Source organism: Odontesthes bonariensis, chromosome 10 (genome assembly GCF_027942865.1).
Source record: "Odontesthes bonariensis isolate fOdoBon6 chromosome 10, fOdoBon6.hap1, whole genome shotgun sequence".
NCBI lineage: Eukaryota > Metazoa > Chordata > Actinopteri > Atheriniformes > Atherinopsidae > Odontesthes > Odontesthes bonariensis.
In genome coordinates this window covers 31988419-32008241 of record NC_134515.1, presented here as the reverse complement: position 1 = coordinate 32008241, position 19823 = coordinate 31988419, and the positions used below count along the sequence as shown (strand labels likewise).

At 40.3% G+C, this 19823-nt stretch overlaps 1 protein-coding gene across 4 annotated transcripts in view; it reads right to left on the bottom strand.

Annotated features, from left to right (window-relative positions):
• The window catches only part of plekhg5b (pleckstrin homology domain containing, family G (with RhoGef domain) member 5b), a 79021-nt gene that overhangs the window by 57912 nt on the left and 1286 nt on the right, over positions 1-19823 (bottom strand). Inside the window, exon 1 of one of the 4 annotated variants that reach the window (XM_075475285.1) lies at positions 8393-8458. The exons of 2 other annotated variants lie outside the window; for them this stretch is intronic. The gene's annotated coding sequence lies outside the window, so the exon portion shown is untranslated. Of the gene's footprint in view, positions 1-8392; positions 8459-19823 lie in introns of those variants that run through there. One more of the 4 variants, XM_075475284.1, reaches the window with a different exon arrangement.

Here is a 19823-nt window from a genome sequence, read left to right as displayed (position 1 = left end):
TTACCATCCGTCCTGAACTCTCACCTCTCTATAGCCCTCTTTCTATGACTCAGTTTCTTGTAAAAACACACCATTATCTGCTAAACCTCCTTCTTCTGTCCTTCTTGCTCATATCTTGCTGACTATCCTTCTTTCTCTCTCTGATGAACTGGAATTCCTGAACTCAGCAGTGCTGATTAAGCCAAAAGCAAACACAAGCACACACTGTACACAAACACACGTGACGGCAGACAATGAGCTCGCACACTAAAGAGACAGCGGTGCATTCACATCCACACGCTGGCCTGCTCACCACAGCGAGACACTGCCTGGGGCAAAGACCCATTAGGTGCCCATAAATAAGCCAGAGCGGCGGAGGCCAGGTGAAATCATGCAGACTTAAACATGAACCAGTCATTCCACCCTGTCAATTTCCTTTTTTTGGGCGTTTTGCATTCTCTTTTAATTCATATTCCTACCATCCCGTCTGATCTTTACTCTACGAGGTGAATAGATTGCTGAAATGTTAAGGGAGCTCCTGGTCGATCAGAAAATTAACAATTCTGATTATCAGCAAAAAGAGCAGTATATATATATATATATATATATATATATATATATATATATATATATATATATATATATATATATATATATATATATATATATATATATATATATATATATATATATATATATATATATATATGTGTGTATTTATTTTCAAGTCATTCAACAAAACAGACAGTAGAGTGAGGCTTCTACATAAAAACTACATAAAAATGCTGATGTTAAAAGTGTGTTAGCACAACAAATGTTATGGTACTTTCATTTATATGGCAGCACATTTAAAATAAAACTAAATGCCAAAAGCTATACACTACTTTAGAATTTTGCGTACAAATGTGATTAATCAGGGAAATCATGCGATTAATTAGATTAAAAATTTTAAATCGTTGCCCAGCCCTAATATATATATATATATATATATATATATATATATATATATATATATATATATATATATATATAAAAATAAAGAGGCTTACTCTCCTATTTACCCGACTATGTATTCCTCTTCACTATTCTAGGGGGAGGGATTTGGTTCATGATCAGTACAGCCTAGTATCAGTTTCCTCACAAATTAAACTTTTTACTCAAGAACACCACCTTGATGTGGGAAGAGTTTAATCCGAACACATGTTCAGCTGTGAGCCTTCTACATGCTTTTTCAAAGAATGTTAAGAATGCCTCACTCTGCCTTCTAATTTGGTGAGATCTCATTGTGGCACATGGAGAAGAGGTGAGCTTATGACCGTGTTTGCTCAGGTTTTTCCAATTTCGCATGATGTTTTTGAGAGACTAAACAGACCCCACCCCGCATGTAAAGTAACATACACCTCCCTGCCGGGATAGTTATGAAAAGACTTGTGGGAGACGAGCACAGATGGCAGGCAGGTGAATAGCATACAGGCAGGGAGAGCTGGCAAAGAAACAGACTGATCAGCACAGGCTGGGCAGAGGACAGAGAAGTTAGATCATAGTAGATGTGCAATGAATAAATGAGTCAGCCGAAATCAAGACAAAACAACTTACACGTACCTCATAGTCTCTGTCAACCAAATCAATTTTACCTTTTCAAAAACAGATGTGAGGGAAATTGTCTGTGATGTTGCCAAGCCATACGGCTGCTTGTCAAGGACCAAAGACTGCTTACAGTCTTAAATCTTAAAATGTTTTGTAGCTAAACAGTTGTGTTCTAGTTCATTTCCACTACCATTAATGGGAGTGTCATTTGGATCAATGGATTAGTTTGACAGTCTAGAATATTAGTTCAGTGAGAAGACGTGATAACAAATCCTTTACTGATCTGTACGGTAAAAAGATTTCAATCAAAAAATATTGTACGGAGCTGCAGCCTGCACAGTTAGCTTAGTTTATCATGAAAATTATAATCAGGAGCAAGAGTCTTCTTAGTTTTACCCGAGGGAAGTTACTTCTGCCTTCTAGCATCTCTAAAGCTTGGCATCTAGGACATTATGGCTTTTTTTTGTAAAAACTCATAAAACCTGCAGTTTTATGAGAAAGTTATCTCCCAGACATCAGCAAGTCAATAAGTTTTTAATAATATAATAATCTCATTCGCCAAATTCACTCCCTTTACACAATTTCCTGAAAATAATTTCCATCATTAATAAGGCTTCAAAGAAAGACATTTTTATTCAGTTTGGTTTCAAGTGTAAAACTCCAAACCCTCCGGTCTATATATGGCCACTTCTTGCTCAAAAGTAACCAAGATGGCATTGCTAAACAGAATTCTTCAAACCAAGGGTACCGTCAAAATGGCTAAATCCACTTGCCGTGGTGACAACTTCCAAAGCTTATAAAGACCTGGCTCTAAAGTCTGACTTGATGTATGAATTTGGTAGCGATATTACAATGGAAAAGTTAGCATGTGCCAGAGTGCTACATTTCCATCACTGTCAATTGGAGCTTTGGCCAATAAATACCCGACTACAGCAGAGTTATTTGATCCTGGAATGAATGCCAGTTGCAACTTTAAAACTAAAGACAAAAGCCAGATGTTAGTTATTTTCAACACGGTGCACAGAGGTTTATGTTTATGCTATTCCTCACTTAATGGTCACACAAACCTTGTAAGATCTCACTTTACATTTGAAGCATGGGTTTAGTTCAGCGCATTAAAAACCAACCCCTAACGAGTGAACCCCCACAGTATTCCTCTACAGGTGGAAGAGTCCTGGTGAGCGTACATTGAAACACAATCAGGTTGCAGCTGTTTCCAATGCGAAGGGTTCAGTGGCAGTGGGGGCAGAACACAGCCCTTCAGCTAAATGTTGTTTTACCCCCACAGTGGTTAAAACACACATGTGCATCACACACTCTCCTACCAACTCCTTCCATCATTCTCCCTCCTCCACCACATCTGAACAAATGCGGGGTCACCGTGTATAAAACTGAAAACCACAGAATAACAAGTGTAAACTGTTCCAAAGGGTGGAGGAGCAGTCGGCAATTTCTAATTTACAAGACGGAGAGAAAAACAAAAAGGATTTTACTTTGCCGACTCGTTTTGTGTGTTTAATGGCAAGAAAAAAAAAATGCAGCTTTCTCCAGTCTCTCTATGCATTTCTGAGGCTCTTCATGACTTCCACATTAAGGTAAAGTATTAGCTGAAACCTCAATAACCTGTCACCATATTCAAGAGGCATCATGAGGGGATTACTGCATGGTTTGAATTTTTGGGAGAATTTATGTCACAAAGTACAGTAATTAGTCAAGCAAAAGTCATCATTATATAATATGTGTGGCCTTCTGTGACCAGTTATTCCTTTCATGGGCTTTAACTGTAAGCAAAATAGAAGCATGTTCTGCTGTTACTGGAACTCATGGCTGACTGTGACCTGAGGTATGCAAGTGTGTGCTTGTACTCGAGGCATATATCAGAAAGGGTCTGGCTAATGAGTGCACTGCAGGAAGGAACTGGGAAAACCAGTGGTTTTCTGGAACCCAAAATATGACTCACCAAACTCAAAATTCTGGGCTTTAAATATGCAGGGTGCCAATCATTCTGACCTGCACTGTACTCATTCGAGTGGAGATGTTGTAACATGCGTTGCTCATATCGTTTAACTTGTTTTTCTTCTTTAAATGATCTCACGAAACTTAGTAAGGTAAGTTCATGAGCTTTAGCCTCGACGCAGACGGCTGATGTTGGACCATGCTTCCAGACATACAACAATCATAGAGCCTATATATTCACATCTGCATGTACATGGACAGACTGGACTGGTAACGCTGATGTTTACATTTTACGATGTTGAGTGTTTGCAGCAAGTTGTTGCTCATCTTCTGTAAGTCCGTGGCGGAAAGTACAATTCTCTCTACTGTTGTGCATCAGAGCCAGTGACTCAAAGTTTCTAAATCAGTCATTTATTATTATCCAGCGACAATATAATCTCTCTTATGGGATTAAGTCGCATTCTATTGGCAAACTTGCTCTACATATGTGCATTACAGAAAAGTGATTGCTTCCTTCATGAGAAGCTCCTTTATTTTATGCATTTAGTCAAACAGCATCAAACAGATTGTAATGCAGAAATTGTGATTGTCACAAATTTGAACTTTACACAAACATCTCTTCAGTGTGTGTTTTAACTTTTGGAGGGACTGTGAACTCCTTGATTCATCCAGAATAAGTAAGTAAATTTGTCTTGTGTACCAGGCTGCTTTTTGCTTGACTTTAGCCGCATTCGGACTGTAGGAACCTTTGGCAGTTCCTATAACCTTTTAATCCACGGGGCTGTTTTCTCCCGCATTCAGACATACAGGACTCGGGACCATTTCCCTCAGTTCCTATAACCATTTTAGCTCCTTCTCCGAGGTCGGGTCTTTTCATGGTTCTATAGGAACGCATCTGACGTAGGCGTTTGGTGGTCGGTAGCTACGCCCCATGTCATGCTGTCATGGCTGAAATGCTTCCTCATACAACACAGACACAACCTGCGCGTGTTTAATAAGTTAAACTTACACGTCGTCTCCTTTGTCTGCAGCGCTCTGCTCTCTTTTCTTACTTCATGAAATGAAAAAGTATCGCCTGCGCTCGATCCTTCGTCTCCTGACTGTGTGCTCTTCCAGCCTCGATATTAGACGCCTGATGTGATCGTCCATGATTAATATCACCATCATGCAGACCATGAACTTTGTGGTGTTTTTTCTTCTCTCCTTACTTTTACTGGGTTTTGTTTTGTTTTGTTGTTGAATGTGGCGCTAAAGTAACACGTCGCTGACGCAGACGGCTGCGCGCGCCGCATCAGTCCCGACCTGGTCCCGACTCATGTGCGAATGCAGACTGAAACAGTTCCACTGGGGAAGGACAGTTATCAGAACGGAATTCGAGGAGGACCGTTCTTATAACTGCATTCTTAGGCTGCGGCTACACGAAAACGTTTTTCACTGTAAACGATACTTTTTCTTATCGTTTGGCTGTCGCGGCCACACGGAGCCGGCGTTCCCACTACCCCAAAACGATAGTTTTTGAGAACGGGTTCCAGAGTGGGAAGATTCGAAAACGAGGTCGTTTCGTTTCCATTGTTACAGCGAAAACGTTTTTGCGTCAGTCAAACACATGGCTAACGCAGTGACGTATACACATACGTCAGTGACCAGAACAAAAAGCGGCTTCCATTCAAACTCGAGAAGAAGAAGACAACACAACAAGGACAGACAGCGATCATCATGGACCCCACAACATTGATAGCAGCACTGCTGCAGACGATTGTTGAAGGAACAACAATCGCGCTGGTAGAAGTAGGGGCGTACACGCATGCGCATTTCTTCTTCTATTGTTCTGGTGTAACCGGTGGGGGTGGCTTACAGCGCACCTAGAGGTGTTTCGTGTGTACTGCATCGTTTCATCGTTTTTCATCGTTCTCGTCTGGACCCGAGTCTTTACAGCAGCGTTGCCGTATGGCCGCAATAATTTACGTACCCGTTTTCAAAAAAACCCTTGTTTCGTTTCCGTGTAGCCGTAGCCTTAGAACGGCTCTGTCCGAAAGCAGCTTTAGACTGCTAAGTAGGCTTGCTGCTGGTTTAGTTTCACTGTGTGATAACAGCCCCCATTGAAACTAGTTTCAGCCAAGAGTGGCCAATTTGCCTGTTAATCTGTGGGAGGAGTCTGCATGACCCAAGTTCTTTTTAGTCAGCCCAGGTAGTGCGTTAGCTCAGTGTGTGTTTCAACTTTTGGAGGGACTGTGAAGGGACACTTATTGTAAGTCGCTTTGGATGAAAGCGTCTGCAAAATGACCGTAATGTAATGTAATTTTCCTTTCAGTCCCTAAAATGACCACTTTTGTTTCATGGAACCAGCCCTTATTCGTAAAAGCTTGTGCCACTATCAAAACTGTAGAAATTTAAAATCTGCTTGTATTTGCCACAACAAGGCCAGACACCTTCAGACTAAATGAACTGTAATAACCGAGCGACCTGTTTGCATTTCTTAACCACAAAGGTTTCACACTCCCATTGGCTCAGCTGGACTTATTAGCAAATATCTCTGTGTTAAACAAAGGCGGTTAACACTCCTGCTTTCCATCATGTTAGCATTGTCTGTTCAGGTATCTGATGTTTGTACAAAACTCCTGCATCACTGTGTCCTGGACTGGTGCAGCCTCATAAGCCGCATTCGGACTGTAGGAACGACCTGGTCCCGACTCATGTGCGAATGCGGACTGAAACAGTTCCGCTGGGGAAGGATAGTTATCAGAACGAAATTCGAGGAGGACCGTTCTTAGAACGGCTCCGTCCGAATGCGGCTATAGTCGCTAGCACCAATGTTGATCCAGATAAACAATTCAGAGTGCTGAATTCAGAGTTGAAATGTGTGAGGCTCTGATTAGGACAAAAAAAACTTAGACGCTAAACTAGAGACGCTGAAAGGTTGAGGGCTAAAGATGAGAAATGTTTTCAGTTAGTTAACAAAATGATGAAAAGGTGAGGACCAAAGTCTCTCTGTACCCTGGCTGTTATTCTTCTTCGCTGTTTCTGCTGAACAGGCCTGCCACACCAGTACAAGAAAGTAGCTGGTTTTCCAAGAGGCTGGCTGGCAGAGAGGACAGGACATTCCTCCCCAGCCCTGTTTTATCACTTCCCCTCCACTAATGGCATAAATCGGGCAGCAAAGCGGAAACAAGTGCCCCTGTACCTCATCCAAAAAAAATAAATTAAAAAAAGCACTGAGAGGAGACATGGAAGTATGCACTTCATCACTGCTAAATATTTCACGTGTTACTGCCCTCATCTCTCCTTCCTCATATGAGGCCATCATCATGCCAGATTACCTGGAGCTTTCCACTGAAGAGAGCAAAGGAAAGAAAAAAAAAAAAACTTTCCAGGCAAAGTAACCAGTAACTGTTTTCTGCAAACAGAAAAAGTTACGTATTTAGCAATGTGACATATCGTCTCTCCTGTGTGGTTATCCCAGATTAATAGGGGGTTTGGTAAAGTAGGTTTGAACTACACACACGTTTACCATTTATTCTTCTGTTTTACTGAATATTAAGAAAAATGTTTGATGCAAAGAGATTTCTAACTCCACACAACAACTAACCAAAATGCGCTATATGTACTGTATTGCGTATTTACAGCATAGTGTGGCGTAAAGAATTTTCTACATTAAACAGGACTAAAAACATCCAATTTTCACACATCATAAATATGTTCTAGCTACATTAAGTATGACTATTCATTTATTAATGAAAATGAATAAATCAAATGCTATATATCTGAGTAAGGGAAAAAGAAAAAAAATTCAACCTCTGCTCTTGGTGTGTGGCATGACTCACCCGCACAAATCAGAAAACTGTTGATCAGTGCTGTACATCAACTTGGAGGAGTGTAGTCAATTCCTCTGTTCCTCTAGCAAAACAGCCCTATATAATAACACTTCCACTACTGTGCTTCACAAACAGTGCAAGGTTCTTGTGCTGGAATGCATGCATTTCATCCAAATATGGCACAAAACTTTCATCCAAAGTTTTAAAAGGCTGCAATGTCCTTTAAGCGGAGCAGTGGCCTTCTGCCTACAGCTCTGCCATGTAAACTTTTGTTAAATTTACTGGTGAGCATTAACGTTAGCCAATGTCAGATAGGGCTTTATTTGCTAAAAAGGTTACCGTGTGATTTTTTTTGTTTTTTTTAAAACGGCCTATTCTTTGATTCATCTTTGGTAGTCCAGCATTCTTGGCCATTTGTACTTTGGATTGGTGGAATCCAAACTCTTTAGAGCTGGTCTTGTGACATTTTTCATTTTTCACCCTGATGAGCATCAATAACTCTTGAAGAGGTTCTCAGATATTGCGTTTGTGCCTGGATACACTTAAACAAACATAAAGATCAGACTTTGATAGATCATTGCACTTTACATAAAAATGGGTATTGATTCACAGTAGATGTGCATCTTATTGACTGAAACATCAGTCTGATTTCACCTTGAAATGACGTGTTTATCCAAGAACATAGTTTCGCCACTCCCGGATATATGTAATATGGAATCATTGTCCTAAATCAATAATTATCTCATAAAATTAGGTTTCACACCACTGTATCCGGGGACATCCAGAAATGCAATTCCTCCCTTTTCTGTTGCTATAACATGAATCTAGCATTAGTGTACTTTTTCTATATGTCCATCAGTACTCTATTATCAAGGTACTGTACATTTACCTTTGGCCAGCAGTTTATTTACTATTAATTACAAATTCATATCCACTACACAGCCTCCTGTTTCACTGTGCAAAAAGCACACAGAACAGTCTTTATTTCATTTAGTCCGACACACAAACGCAAAAAAAAAAAGTAGTCAGCTAATCCATCTCATTTTAGCTTAGCTTACCAGACAGATCATGGATGACATCCAGGGATGAAGACCAGGAGTAGCGCTCTATTCCCAGCTGACTGAGAGAGGGTGGCACAGCCTCCAGCTCATATGCGCCACGCTTCTTCCAGTATAGGAACATCCTCTTCAACCAGATAGTGCTTTGTAGTAATGAATATTAATCAAGTGTTGAAATATTTACCCTAAAACTAAACTCTTCCCACTGTGTTAATAATTAAACTGATAAGTCTAACCATGCCCCACCCCCAAAGAAAATCCATCTGAACCTCTGCGAACATTTGATTTTCCCTTCGCCTTGACCTTTAAAAATAAAAAATTGCCAGCCAACTCGGCTTTAAACTTTGCCATCTGCCCATGTGTTCTTTCAAATTCTCCACCTGCACGATTACTTCAGCTCGCTTGCACTTGCTAAAACTTGCTTTGAATCCTCTGAGTCTGATCCTACTTGAGGGCATATCCAAGTGAGCAAACAGACTTCTTTCAAGAACAATCCTTTACATCTCCAGAGAATAACAGCACTGAACCTGCGCCTGGAATAAATCGTACCACTGCCACCCACAAAGCAACGACTAATACGTGTCTCGGATCCTTCTGTTTCAGAGCCTCCTCCTGTTGATCCTGTAGCCTTTAAGGTTCTCTACTAATCATCCACTGAGAGCCACCCACTAGGAGCTGTCAAGCACCAACTGCTGCCCTCTTCTAATCCATTCAACCGGCCTAATCCTGAATAAAACTACAGGTGTCCAACTGCTCAAAGGTGTTGCAATCTTTTCTCCAGGAGTAAGTGACATTTCCTTTGCTGTTGCCTTCCCTGATGCTCCATGGTAAAGTTCCTAAAAGTACACAGAACTAAGTCTGAGGCAATCTGCTCATGTGTAGGACCTCCTCAAGACGGACGGACGGGGGGCTTTCTACCCACTCCATCAGACAAGTGTTGTATTCATGAAGAGGTGAGTTGCATGCTGGGATGGGCAATCTGGGCCACTGGCTTTTGGACCAAATGATACAAAGATCTCTTTTAAGCTTCCTCCTACATCCAGAGTGGACTTTATGTTTCAGTCAAACTGTAAAAGGCTGACATTTTTCTGCATTGATTAGAGCCCGCGCCCTTTATGAGTCCTGAAAGATTTATTCCTTTTTTGTGAATGCACCAGCTCTGTGCTAGATGTGCCCAGTTATTTCTGTGGAGGTACAAAGAGCCTCTTGGTCATGAGAAAAAAAAAAGAAAGAAACAAGTCTCGTTACAAAATGGTCATCTGCAACAATGCACTGCACTTCTCTGATGTCTTTGAAAAACCTCTGAAGGGTTAAAGCAACACACGGACAGACACTACAAGTCAAGGCATAATATTTTCCCCACCGTTGCTTAAATGTTCATGCACTGCTATTATGCATCTAAAAAGGGAGAAGAAATACTGTGAGAATGTACTGCGCTGGCCGGGGGAAGGGAGGGACGTTGTCACACATAGCGACCCACATGTCCAATTTTGGGATGAGAAATTAGAGGGTAGGATGGGAGCCGGTTTGTTGCTCAGCTCTGGGCTTTGCAGACATATGGTAATAATCTGAAGCAGCTTTGAGCACGCAGCTTCCCTTTTAATGAAGAGAGCAGTCATGCAGCATGAGAACTGGGCTGCAAACACACGGGCCAATTTCCACCTATAACAGAAACAAAGCGGGAAGCCGGGGGGGGTATTAGACGGCCTTGCTTTCATCATCATCCACCAGATCAGCGTTTAATAAAAAGACGCTTTTGTTAGCCATGAAAATTTTCCCCTAAAAATACCTTTTCCATTGTGTCCCTTGTACTAAAATTCAAACGCATTTTGGAAATGGATTCCATATTATGAAAACACATATTCTTTCCACAGTAAGAAACTCTGGCAGCTCTTAGCAGACATGGGCTGCACTTTCTGTCAGTGTTCTGGTCCAGTCAAAGTCAAAGACCCGGATGCAGGAAAACCGACTTTTCCTGTGACCAATACACAGCCTTTCCCATTTATGGATCTCCGAGTACTTGTCAAGTTGTAGTCTGGTGCACAGGATGTCGACTACTGGGATAAGCCTGATGAATGGGAACGCCTTCTGCGTGTTCCCATTTTCAAAACCTCTTTCACTAGAAGAAACAAGAACAGCAACCTCAAAGACATCCAAGTTTTTAAAAGGAGATTTGAAACGTACAGTAGAGCGGATCACTTTGGTTCTTTTGGTGTAAAGAAAGAACGTCTCTTTTTTTTGTGGGTTGTATCAAATCTGTTGAGCTGATTTTTGCCTGTTGATACACAGCTACGTCCTCCAACAGCAGGGTGCAGTAAAATCAGATCAAAGATTTTTTTTTTTTTTTTTTTTTTTTTTTTTTTTTAAATCGTACCTATCTGTTCCACCAAAGCAAATTCCCTCAGACATCATTTTGAAGGACCAAAAACAAAAACATGAATCAAAAGATTAAGTACTGTGACTTGAAAACTTGACTTTTCCTTTTAGCCACGTATCCTATATTTTATACACTTGTCTGGCATTTGTAACAAGTCAAACAGTTTGAGATAGCATTTAAAAATTTAGAGTAATATATTTTACTGTGGATAGATATTCTTACTCCACAGACAAATGTATGAGAAATGCAGCCTCTTTGTTTCAGCTGCAGGATAAAGAAAATACAATGGCAGACTGGTAAAAATCAGAAATGGTTTTATTCCTTTGAGAGGTAGAAGTTAAGGAACATGTCACTTACATTTTTCTAGGTTACTTAACCCTAAACCGTTCCACCTGTTGCCCCATGACTCCGTTTTCTCTTTACAAACTGATATTTTAGCAGTTTTCTGTTGTGCAATGAGTGAATATGGGGCCTTGTATAGGAAAAAATAAAACAAAACCTGGACATTTATGGATAAAGCTTCAAAAACCTTAAACTGTCCAGTTTGCAAAGCAGTCTTTTCACTTGATCCTCCCTACCCCTTGTGCACCCTCATCTTTCAAACCCCAGCAACACCTCTCATGCCCCATAAACCAAATATCATACGTGAAAAGGGTGAGCAGGCATTACAAATTTGTATGCACGCATATTTAAGTCATGCCCATCTTTATAAAGAATTTAATACAGATGACTTAATCCCAAATACCAAGTTCCAGCCAATAATGAAGTCTTCTGGCACGAAACACGATAGCAAGAACAGCTCAATGTAATTTCTGTTTCTGATGGAGATGCCCTGATCTTATCATCCAGTACATTGAGAAGAAGAGTTAAATATTGATGGACACCTAGGCTGAAAGTCTGAAGTTTGTCTGATAAGCATGAAGCTACAGCCTGGTGATTAGCCCAAGGGTTTTCCACCAGAACCGACAGCTAGCTGGTGATGATATCCATTACTCCCTCCTCTTTAGTTAGATCTCACCTCCAGCTAAACCCCCAAAGCTTTCCCATGTCTATGCTGTTTATTTGGTGCTGTGATGCGTCGTTTTTTAGTCTTGGAATCAAAGCTTAGGGACTTATGACCACAAAGCTCTATCTTTGTCAAATTTTTGTCGTAGTTTTGTCAAAAAACTACATTTTCCACACATTTGTTCAAGTAACACTAGAATTTGGCATAAAAAGAAAATAAATAAATCACTTTGACTCCCCCTACAGTTATGGGACGTAACACCACAGTCATGTTCTTGGTAGCATTGCTGTCGTGTCATATTTTTCCCTCTTGCTGGTCAATAGTCAGGTTTGCATTCACTAGCAAAACAAATCTATAGAAACTTCTAGAAATGCTGCACAAAAGAAGAGTGATTCAGGCCAATTCCATGGATTGATCTGAAGTAAATGAACGAGGTTGCATAGTGTTCCGAGGGTGGAAGTTTAGGCAACCATCCCAGCGCTTCCAATTCAGTATGAGTAATTGTCCTAACTGTGAACAAAGCTCAAAGAGGAAAAAGACAGCAACTGCAGATGAGTACCTCAAAAGGAACAAGGGAAGAGCATTTTCATGAACCAACTTAATCTCTCCAACTTTAATCTCTAGTAATATCTGGAATACTATATCATATCTGGGAAGACGGCGGTCAGTCACATGAGTTTGGAAACAGCTGGCGAGTTGCGATACAAAAGTATTTCCATGCCCCCTACTGAGCATCAAGTCCTCTTTGAAACAAACAAAAACCACCTCAAGTGAGCGTGTAAGTTTTTTTTTTTTTTTTTAAGTTTTTCCAATTTTTAGCACTTGCAATCAGTTTTTTCTTATCCACTTATCAAACGTAAAGCAAAAACATCAACAGAAACTCGTTGATTGTCCCTACTGTATCCCACGGCATGTCTAAAGCCTGCCTAAAGTCTTAGGTATTCTCTCCTTAGATACTTCCAAATGACAAGATAATAATCATGATTTAAAAGCTCTCTGTGATACTCAGAGTTGGAGGCCAGGAAGTTATCGGGATTTTTTTTTCCTCCAAAAAAAAAAAAAAAAGCTGTTTTTCCAGCTGTTTTCACTCTCTCTGCAATGGTTGTAAAATAGAAATGTTTTAAAAGTTCTGACCCGGTTTCACTTTTTCATAAAATCCTACCATTTTAACGGGTGTGTACAGATGTCTGATACACACGGGAAGACCAGCAAGCTGTGGTTTTATTTCATCTCTGCTGGTTGCCTGAAGGGCTCGCGGTGAAAGCAAGACTCAAAGACGCTGAAACAGGCATCCAACTCTTTAGCCTCAGAGATGCTATAAGAGGATTTCTTTACCTACAGACAGAGGCAAACTAACTGTTTTCCACCATTTAGAGTCTATGGGCTACTGAGCTACCTTCAATTTATTTCAGTTGGGTAGAAATGAAATGAGTTTGTTGAGCCTCAGTCGACTGGCTTCTCGGCAGAATCGCACTCACTGAAGTATTAATGGTGTGCTGAGGAACGAGTGCGTGTAAAGCGGATGCAATATGACAAGACTGTAAATGAGCCTCTTGGAGCGTGTGCGCGGCAGGGAAGAGAGTGTTGACAGAGGAAGGCTTGTGCGTGCCCATGTGGAGGTGGTTGGGGGGGTTATATTTAGCAAGGTGGCCCATCAAACAGACCGAAGTTAACCCCTCACCAGCAAACTGGGAGTAGTCTAAGAACATTTGTGTGCATGCACTAAAAGAAGAAGAAGAAAAGAGCCTCTTCAAAAACTTCTTCCAGAAACATGTCGAGAATAATGAGTTCAGCATGTGGGCCGTCTTTTTTTTTCTTTTATCTGCATAAAGTGTGTGTGTATGTATATATATATATATATATATATATATATATATATATATATATATTTGGGGTGGGCGAAAAAAAAAAAAAAAAAAAATCGATTCATGTACATATCGCGATTTTTAATGATGATTTTAAAAATCGATTTTTCTCCCCAGAATCAATTATATTACGTCATATCCGTGTCCAGAAAAACCTCATCAATTCATTACATTAAGTTATGTTAAAACTAGCCCACATTTGTGCTGTGTGGACATTTGAATTCATTTTGTAACTGTAAACTTTAAAAAAAAAAATGCTGTACATGTTAAGTACCTCTTTTTGTCTAAGTTGAAATAAATGTCAGCTGCTGGACTGACTGACACATACTGAACTGATGTGTATCGTTTATGGGAACGACATTCATTCTAGAAGTGTATGATTCAACTTTTTTTTTTTTTTTTTAAGGAGGAAGAAAGTTGCAATTACTGATTATATCGAATCGCAATACTTGTAGAATCGCAATTATCAAGAATCGTGATCGAATCGGCACCTTAGAAACGGGATACAATCGAATCGTGACCAAAGCATATCGTCCCACCCCTAATATATATATATATATATATATATATAGATATACACACACACACATATATATTTCACCCTGTCTTGTAGAATAGACTCAGCGCCATTCTTTTAAACATATCAATCTGTAATGAGCCCGAGTCACACACATGGGAAGCATGGTCTCCAGAGACAGAACTGCTGTTTACATGCTGCAAATTCTTTTTAACGGCTTCTTGTCTGATCCAGCTGAGAGTGATCAGTGCAAGCGGTCTTGTTTCACTTTGCAACGCTTTCAAACAAAAAGATTTCATCAACAAAAAGATTCCCTAGTCGCAGCTAGTTTTCATGCAGAAAATATCTTCCGTCAGTCTGATGAAGACAACTTGTACGGCATCTCTCCTCTCAGCTCCTGCTGACAGACAACTTTTTTTTTTTTTTTTTCTGCTGACAGACAACTGTGACAGACAGTGGTGCTGTAGCAGCCCAAGTACAATGCAATTGATATCCATGGCATGTTTATGTGTGCCAATTATTTTAACATTAGCTTAGTGAGCGATGGGAATTATCACTCATTTTACTTTATTTATAATTAGGCCTACTTTACTTTATAATTATCAAAAAATGTTTTTGTAGGTTACCATTTTTATGATCAGGGACAAATGACATTTCGACATATTTGTTCTACATGAAGAATCAGATGGTCCTCAATAATGTGTGTGGACCAACTTCAACAATCTAGCTGCTAACTCACACCTTTAAAGTCATTATTCTTTCTCTGGAAGCCAGAAATAGCTTTACAAAATTTCCCATCCACTCAAACAGTTGTTGAAATATTTTAGTCATCTGAATCTCCAGAGCCGAGCTGTGAGCTAAAAGCAACGCTTCAACCTGCAATGCTTCATACAGCTAAATCTGAAACTTACAAGCGTACTCCAACAGGTCCATTTCGCAGTGCAGTGCTGGTATATAAACCGGTACAGTCCGAGTCAGTGGGACCATCCCTTCTGAATGAATCACTATGAAACGTAGTGTAATTTAACAGTCCGTCCTTGGAGCAGTAGCTAAAAGGAACAAACACTCTTTATCTTGTTGATATGAATAATCCCATAATTGAAACAATCTGGCTGAAATTGCAGAGGGGGCTACCGTTGAGAAGCCAATAACAGAGTCAGCTGGAATCAAAAACACTTATTCCCTAAAAGTACAGTTATTGTCATGTGGAAGGCTGCAATATGCATAAACAGTCGTTTAGCCTGGGTGGAGGTTATGAGTGTGGAAGGACATATTCAGAGATGAATATTTGCAGTCGTGCTTCTGCCTAAAGAAGGTCTGTGTGCGTGTTGGTGTGGGTGTGTGACCTTAAAGTAGCCCCCTTTAATTATCTGCTCTACAGTTCAAAGAGAAATAGCTCACCATTGGTCTTTTTACAAGATATTGAGGCCCTGACAGCGCAAGACATTTTAAATCCCATTAGTTGCCCCAACTTGTTTGAAGTTCGCTGCTTGATGTTGTTCATGGATTTCAAAACAAGACAACACTGACCCATGAGCAAATATCAGAGGCTGAATGGGTTAATCCGATTTCAGACGGAAACCGAGCAAAAATAAAAACCAGAGCCCCACAGTTTGCTCCCTGAATGTTGATGTAAAACAGCGCAGTGTGACAGAATATCCTTTGGGGAAAAAAAAAAAAAAAAAAAAACAAGAGCACCTTCTGAAATGTGAAGCTCAGGAACATGCTACTGCTGTAAAACAATGTACGGTCCAATGCGAACAACTGCACAAAGTACAGCTAGTGAATAAGGGTAAGGAGAGGAGCAGAACAGGGTGAAAAGTGTTCGAGCAGGATGACGGGAAAAGATGCGAGAGCGAAAAGCTGAGAAGATAAAACCTTGAGCTATGAGAACATCCATGAGGATGACCTCCTGTTCTCTGCCCTTAAACCAACCGACAGTGCAGTCTAATCTCATGTGATATACACACTGTCATATTTACCTGTGCTAAGCGGGCAGAGCCAGAGTCTCCACATTTGGATACTTTCTTGTTGGGAACATTAACACCACTTTGGTATTTGTTAAGTAATATAATCCACAATTTTGGAGTAAGGGTTGGATCACACGACTCGACTGATCTGATCAGCTCACGGAGCCTCACAGTAACTTTCAACCAATTAGTCGTGTCTACATGACAATTAAAAAAATAAATAAATAAAACAATAAGAGAGAAAAACAAAATGACTTTTAAAATGCATGTAAATATGTTAGTTTGTATAATATTAAACTGAGCTTCTCAAAACTGGGCTAACAGACACCGACAGTGGCCAACATTGGGCCTGAAAAACCAGCTCATTCAAATAACGCGTCAACTCACTTAAACATTTACAGACCGTCGCTCTGTTCCAATAAAATCCTGATTTCATCTGACAAAAATCCCCTTTGGAGAAACTTTAAGAATTTGGCGATACTTACACAATTGCAGAGAAAGTTGAACCGGCAGAATGTCTGGAACATAACCCCACAGTCTAAAGCGCCGCGTCGGACGTACTTAGGTCAATAACTTAATTCCCATCCTGTAGGGACATGGACTGTGGTCTTACTGATGGCTGGGGCAAACTAACAGGAACTCATCTCAAACGTGTATGTCACCAGACTGGGGTTTTGACCGTCATTGTGGGCCCAAACAGGGAGTGGTTTTCATCCAGAATAAAACCTTCAAAAACACACTGTTGCCAGGCCCACAGATAAAGTAGACAACTAGCCATTATGGAGATAAGCACTCAAGGATTTTTTTCCCTCTGTGCCTCAGCAAAATAAAGGGTGAAACTGCAGAATGTTCCATGCAGCGTTTGTCTGTCACACACAGCAAGGAGGCAACGATGGAGACAGTGAACGCAGGTGGAGCGTAAGGTTACGTTTTTCCTATAGCTGACAGACAACTTGGGGGGGCGACTTTGAGAGAGAAGACCATGAGAAACCTTTTATCACACCAACTGTTCAACAAGGTGAAAGATGAAGAGAAGCAGCATTTCAAACTGCTCCCAAACACCGCCTGACTTTGCTTCTTCTACAGTGCAATTTCGAGGTCAATATGAATTCTAAAGGCATCCTGACATGCTGGTAGAGCATCTTCATCTTATGCTCTTTAATGTTCCGTACAATTTTGCTCAAGTAGCAAGTACCATATGCATACTGTGGCTCTCTCCATTACTGACGAGGAGATGTCTGAATTAAGCCATGGCTGTGCATTACTGGTGCAGAAGATATTTAAAATAATAATAATAATCCTTGTTAAGCTGACCGTCCCAAATTGTTACATATCTTCATGAGTCTGTTGCTGAAATTACACAAAAAAAAAGTTTGTTTTATTTTCTAGCGTTTTAACTTGAATCAAAGCCAATCAGATTTCACAGAATGGCTTTTATTTATTTATCTTTTTTTTTTTTTTTTTAAAAAACACCTACTTCAGAGGAGGAGCTTTCCCCAATAAGAGCGCACCGTCTGCGACATGTACGGTTTTATTCTAGACACATTTCCATTACAAAAAAAGAAAGAAATTGGTGAAAAGTCATCCGTATATAATAAAAAGAAGAAAAAAAACAGCTCTCATCGTTTGATTCGGACAAAAAAAAACAACAACACTGGACTGGGACTGAAGCTCAAGGTTTATCAAGGTTATATGCTTCAGAAGAAGCAATATGACTCTTACCCATCTACCACCTGCCCATTAGATCACTTCAGAATTCCCATCTGAAATGTAAATACAGCCAAAGAAGAAGCTCTTGAAGGTACGTTGCACCCCAAAAACTTCAGAGAGCCCCTTAGAACCTTTTGGTCCAAATGAGTTTCATGGCTCAACTATAACCGGCATGTACCTTAGTTCCTCAGCAATTGGCACTTTGGAGTCCAAGTTTGTTTCCATGCTAAACTAATCGTTGGGGCGTAGAGCTCTGGTTCCAAACAAAAGGGTGTGGTAGGCTGCAAACTTCGCACATCTGGTGACAACAAATATGGGTAAATGGCGTTAAATGTGGAGAGAATAATTGCTTCACTGTAATAACCATGATACAAAATCTATCAAAGAACAACAAGTTAACTTGTAAACGACAAGACTTCAGCAGCCTTTTTGATGGTGAAAGGCCCCCGGAAAAAGATAAACACTAAAACATCTTCAAATACCTAAAAGGATCACCATCCTTAGTCCTTTTTTTTATTATTTAAAAAGCATTCAACTAGACTTGTGACTGTAAGAAGAATGAAATAGTCTGCTTGTCATATGATTTTATGGACTCTTTGAAGTGGTAAAAATTCAAATACAAGAAGGGAAATAATGAGATGTGTTGTGTATTGACAGCCTAAGTTGTCCCACCAGGGATACGGTTACGCCCCCCTGTGTCATGTGTTGTGAAGTGACATCTTGAGTTCTCTTTCCCGAGTTGATGCTTCCTGGTCTCCCGCTTCCTCATTAATAGCTATAATACTAGATACCAAAGTATATAACAAGATGCAAGGAAGGAAACGTGTTTTCTGTCAGACATGATAAAGACGGCCGCTGCATCGGTGCTCTATCTGGTTTTTCATTTGGGCCTGCAAGACATTTCAAGTTCAATCAATGGGGAAAGAACAAAAAGCAGTGATACAGAGTAGGCCGGCACTTACTGTGAAACAAAAAACAAGGCAGATTTGTCTTTTGGAGGCTTTCAAACCAGAAGTTCAACCAACATTACCACCATAGCCATCGATGTTAGTGACGTCGAAGGCAGTGGAGGGATTTCATAAAGCAAAGAAATGTCGTGCAAAAAAAAAAAAAAAAAAAAAAAGAGCAGCAAACTGTGACCTGAGATGGCATCAGGAAAAAGGCAGAAATGCAAAGAGAGGAAAAGAGAAAGGAAATCACAATGGAACAATGGAGAGACAGTCCAAATAAGGAAGTTTCAACTGTAACAAGCCATGTGCCAGGCCAAAAATCACTAACAAACGCACACATAACATGGCACATGCACCCAAATTACATTAGTCCAGTCAGACTCCAGAGTTGCAGCAGAGACTGAGCAGCCTTCCAAATGTTCCCCGAGAGCTCTGCAGCTTTTCCAGATTAAATACGACAGAGTTCCGGTCAGAAAATAACCTCGCCATGGGGTTCCTCTCACAGCACGTCTCTAACTTATTTCATCCTGTTGAGTTTCTGATTCTCATTTATATTTGAGTATTTTCTGAGCATGACGGTCATGAGTTATGCCTGGAATGGACCTCATCCTTTATGTTAACGTGGTAGTGAAGTCCTCGGAGGCCCAAGAGAATAGAAATGAAGCTACTTCAAGTCTATGAAGACAAAGGTAAACTCAATCTACCGATGATGACGAGGAGTCGTGATGCTGAAGCCTCTATATGGAGCTTACAGTTATTCATCAGCAAGCTCGACTAGCAAACTAATATCCGTACAACCTCGATTGCTCTAACAATCAAACATACACACTTTTGACATAACGGTGAATGGTTTTGGTTACAGCTGAGATTTCTAGTGTGTGTTTTTGTTTTTTTAGTGGAGTGCAGAGACTAGACAAGACATCTGGTCCCAGATTAGACAGACAAGCTTAAGACTTTGGTGGCCTGAAACACTGAGGGGTTCCAGACTCAACCAATTAAGGCTGCTAAACTTTAACTCCATGCTTACTTTACTTAC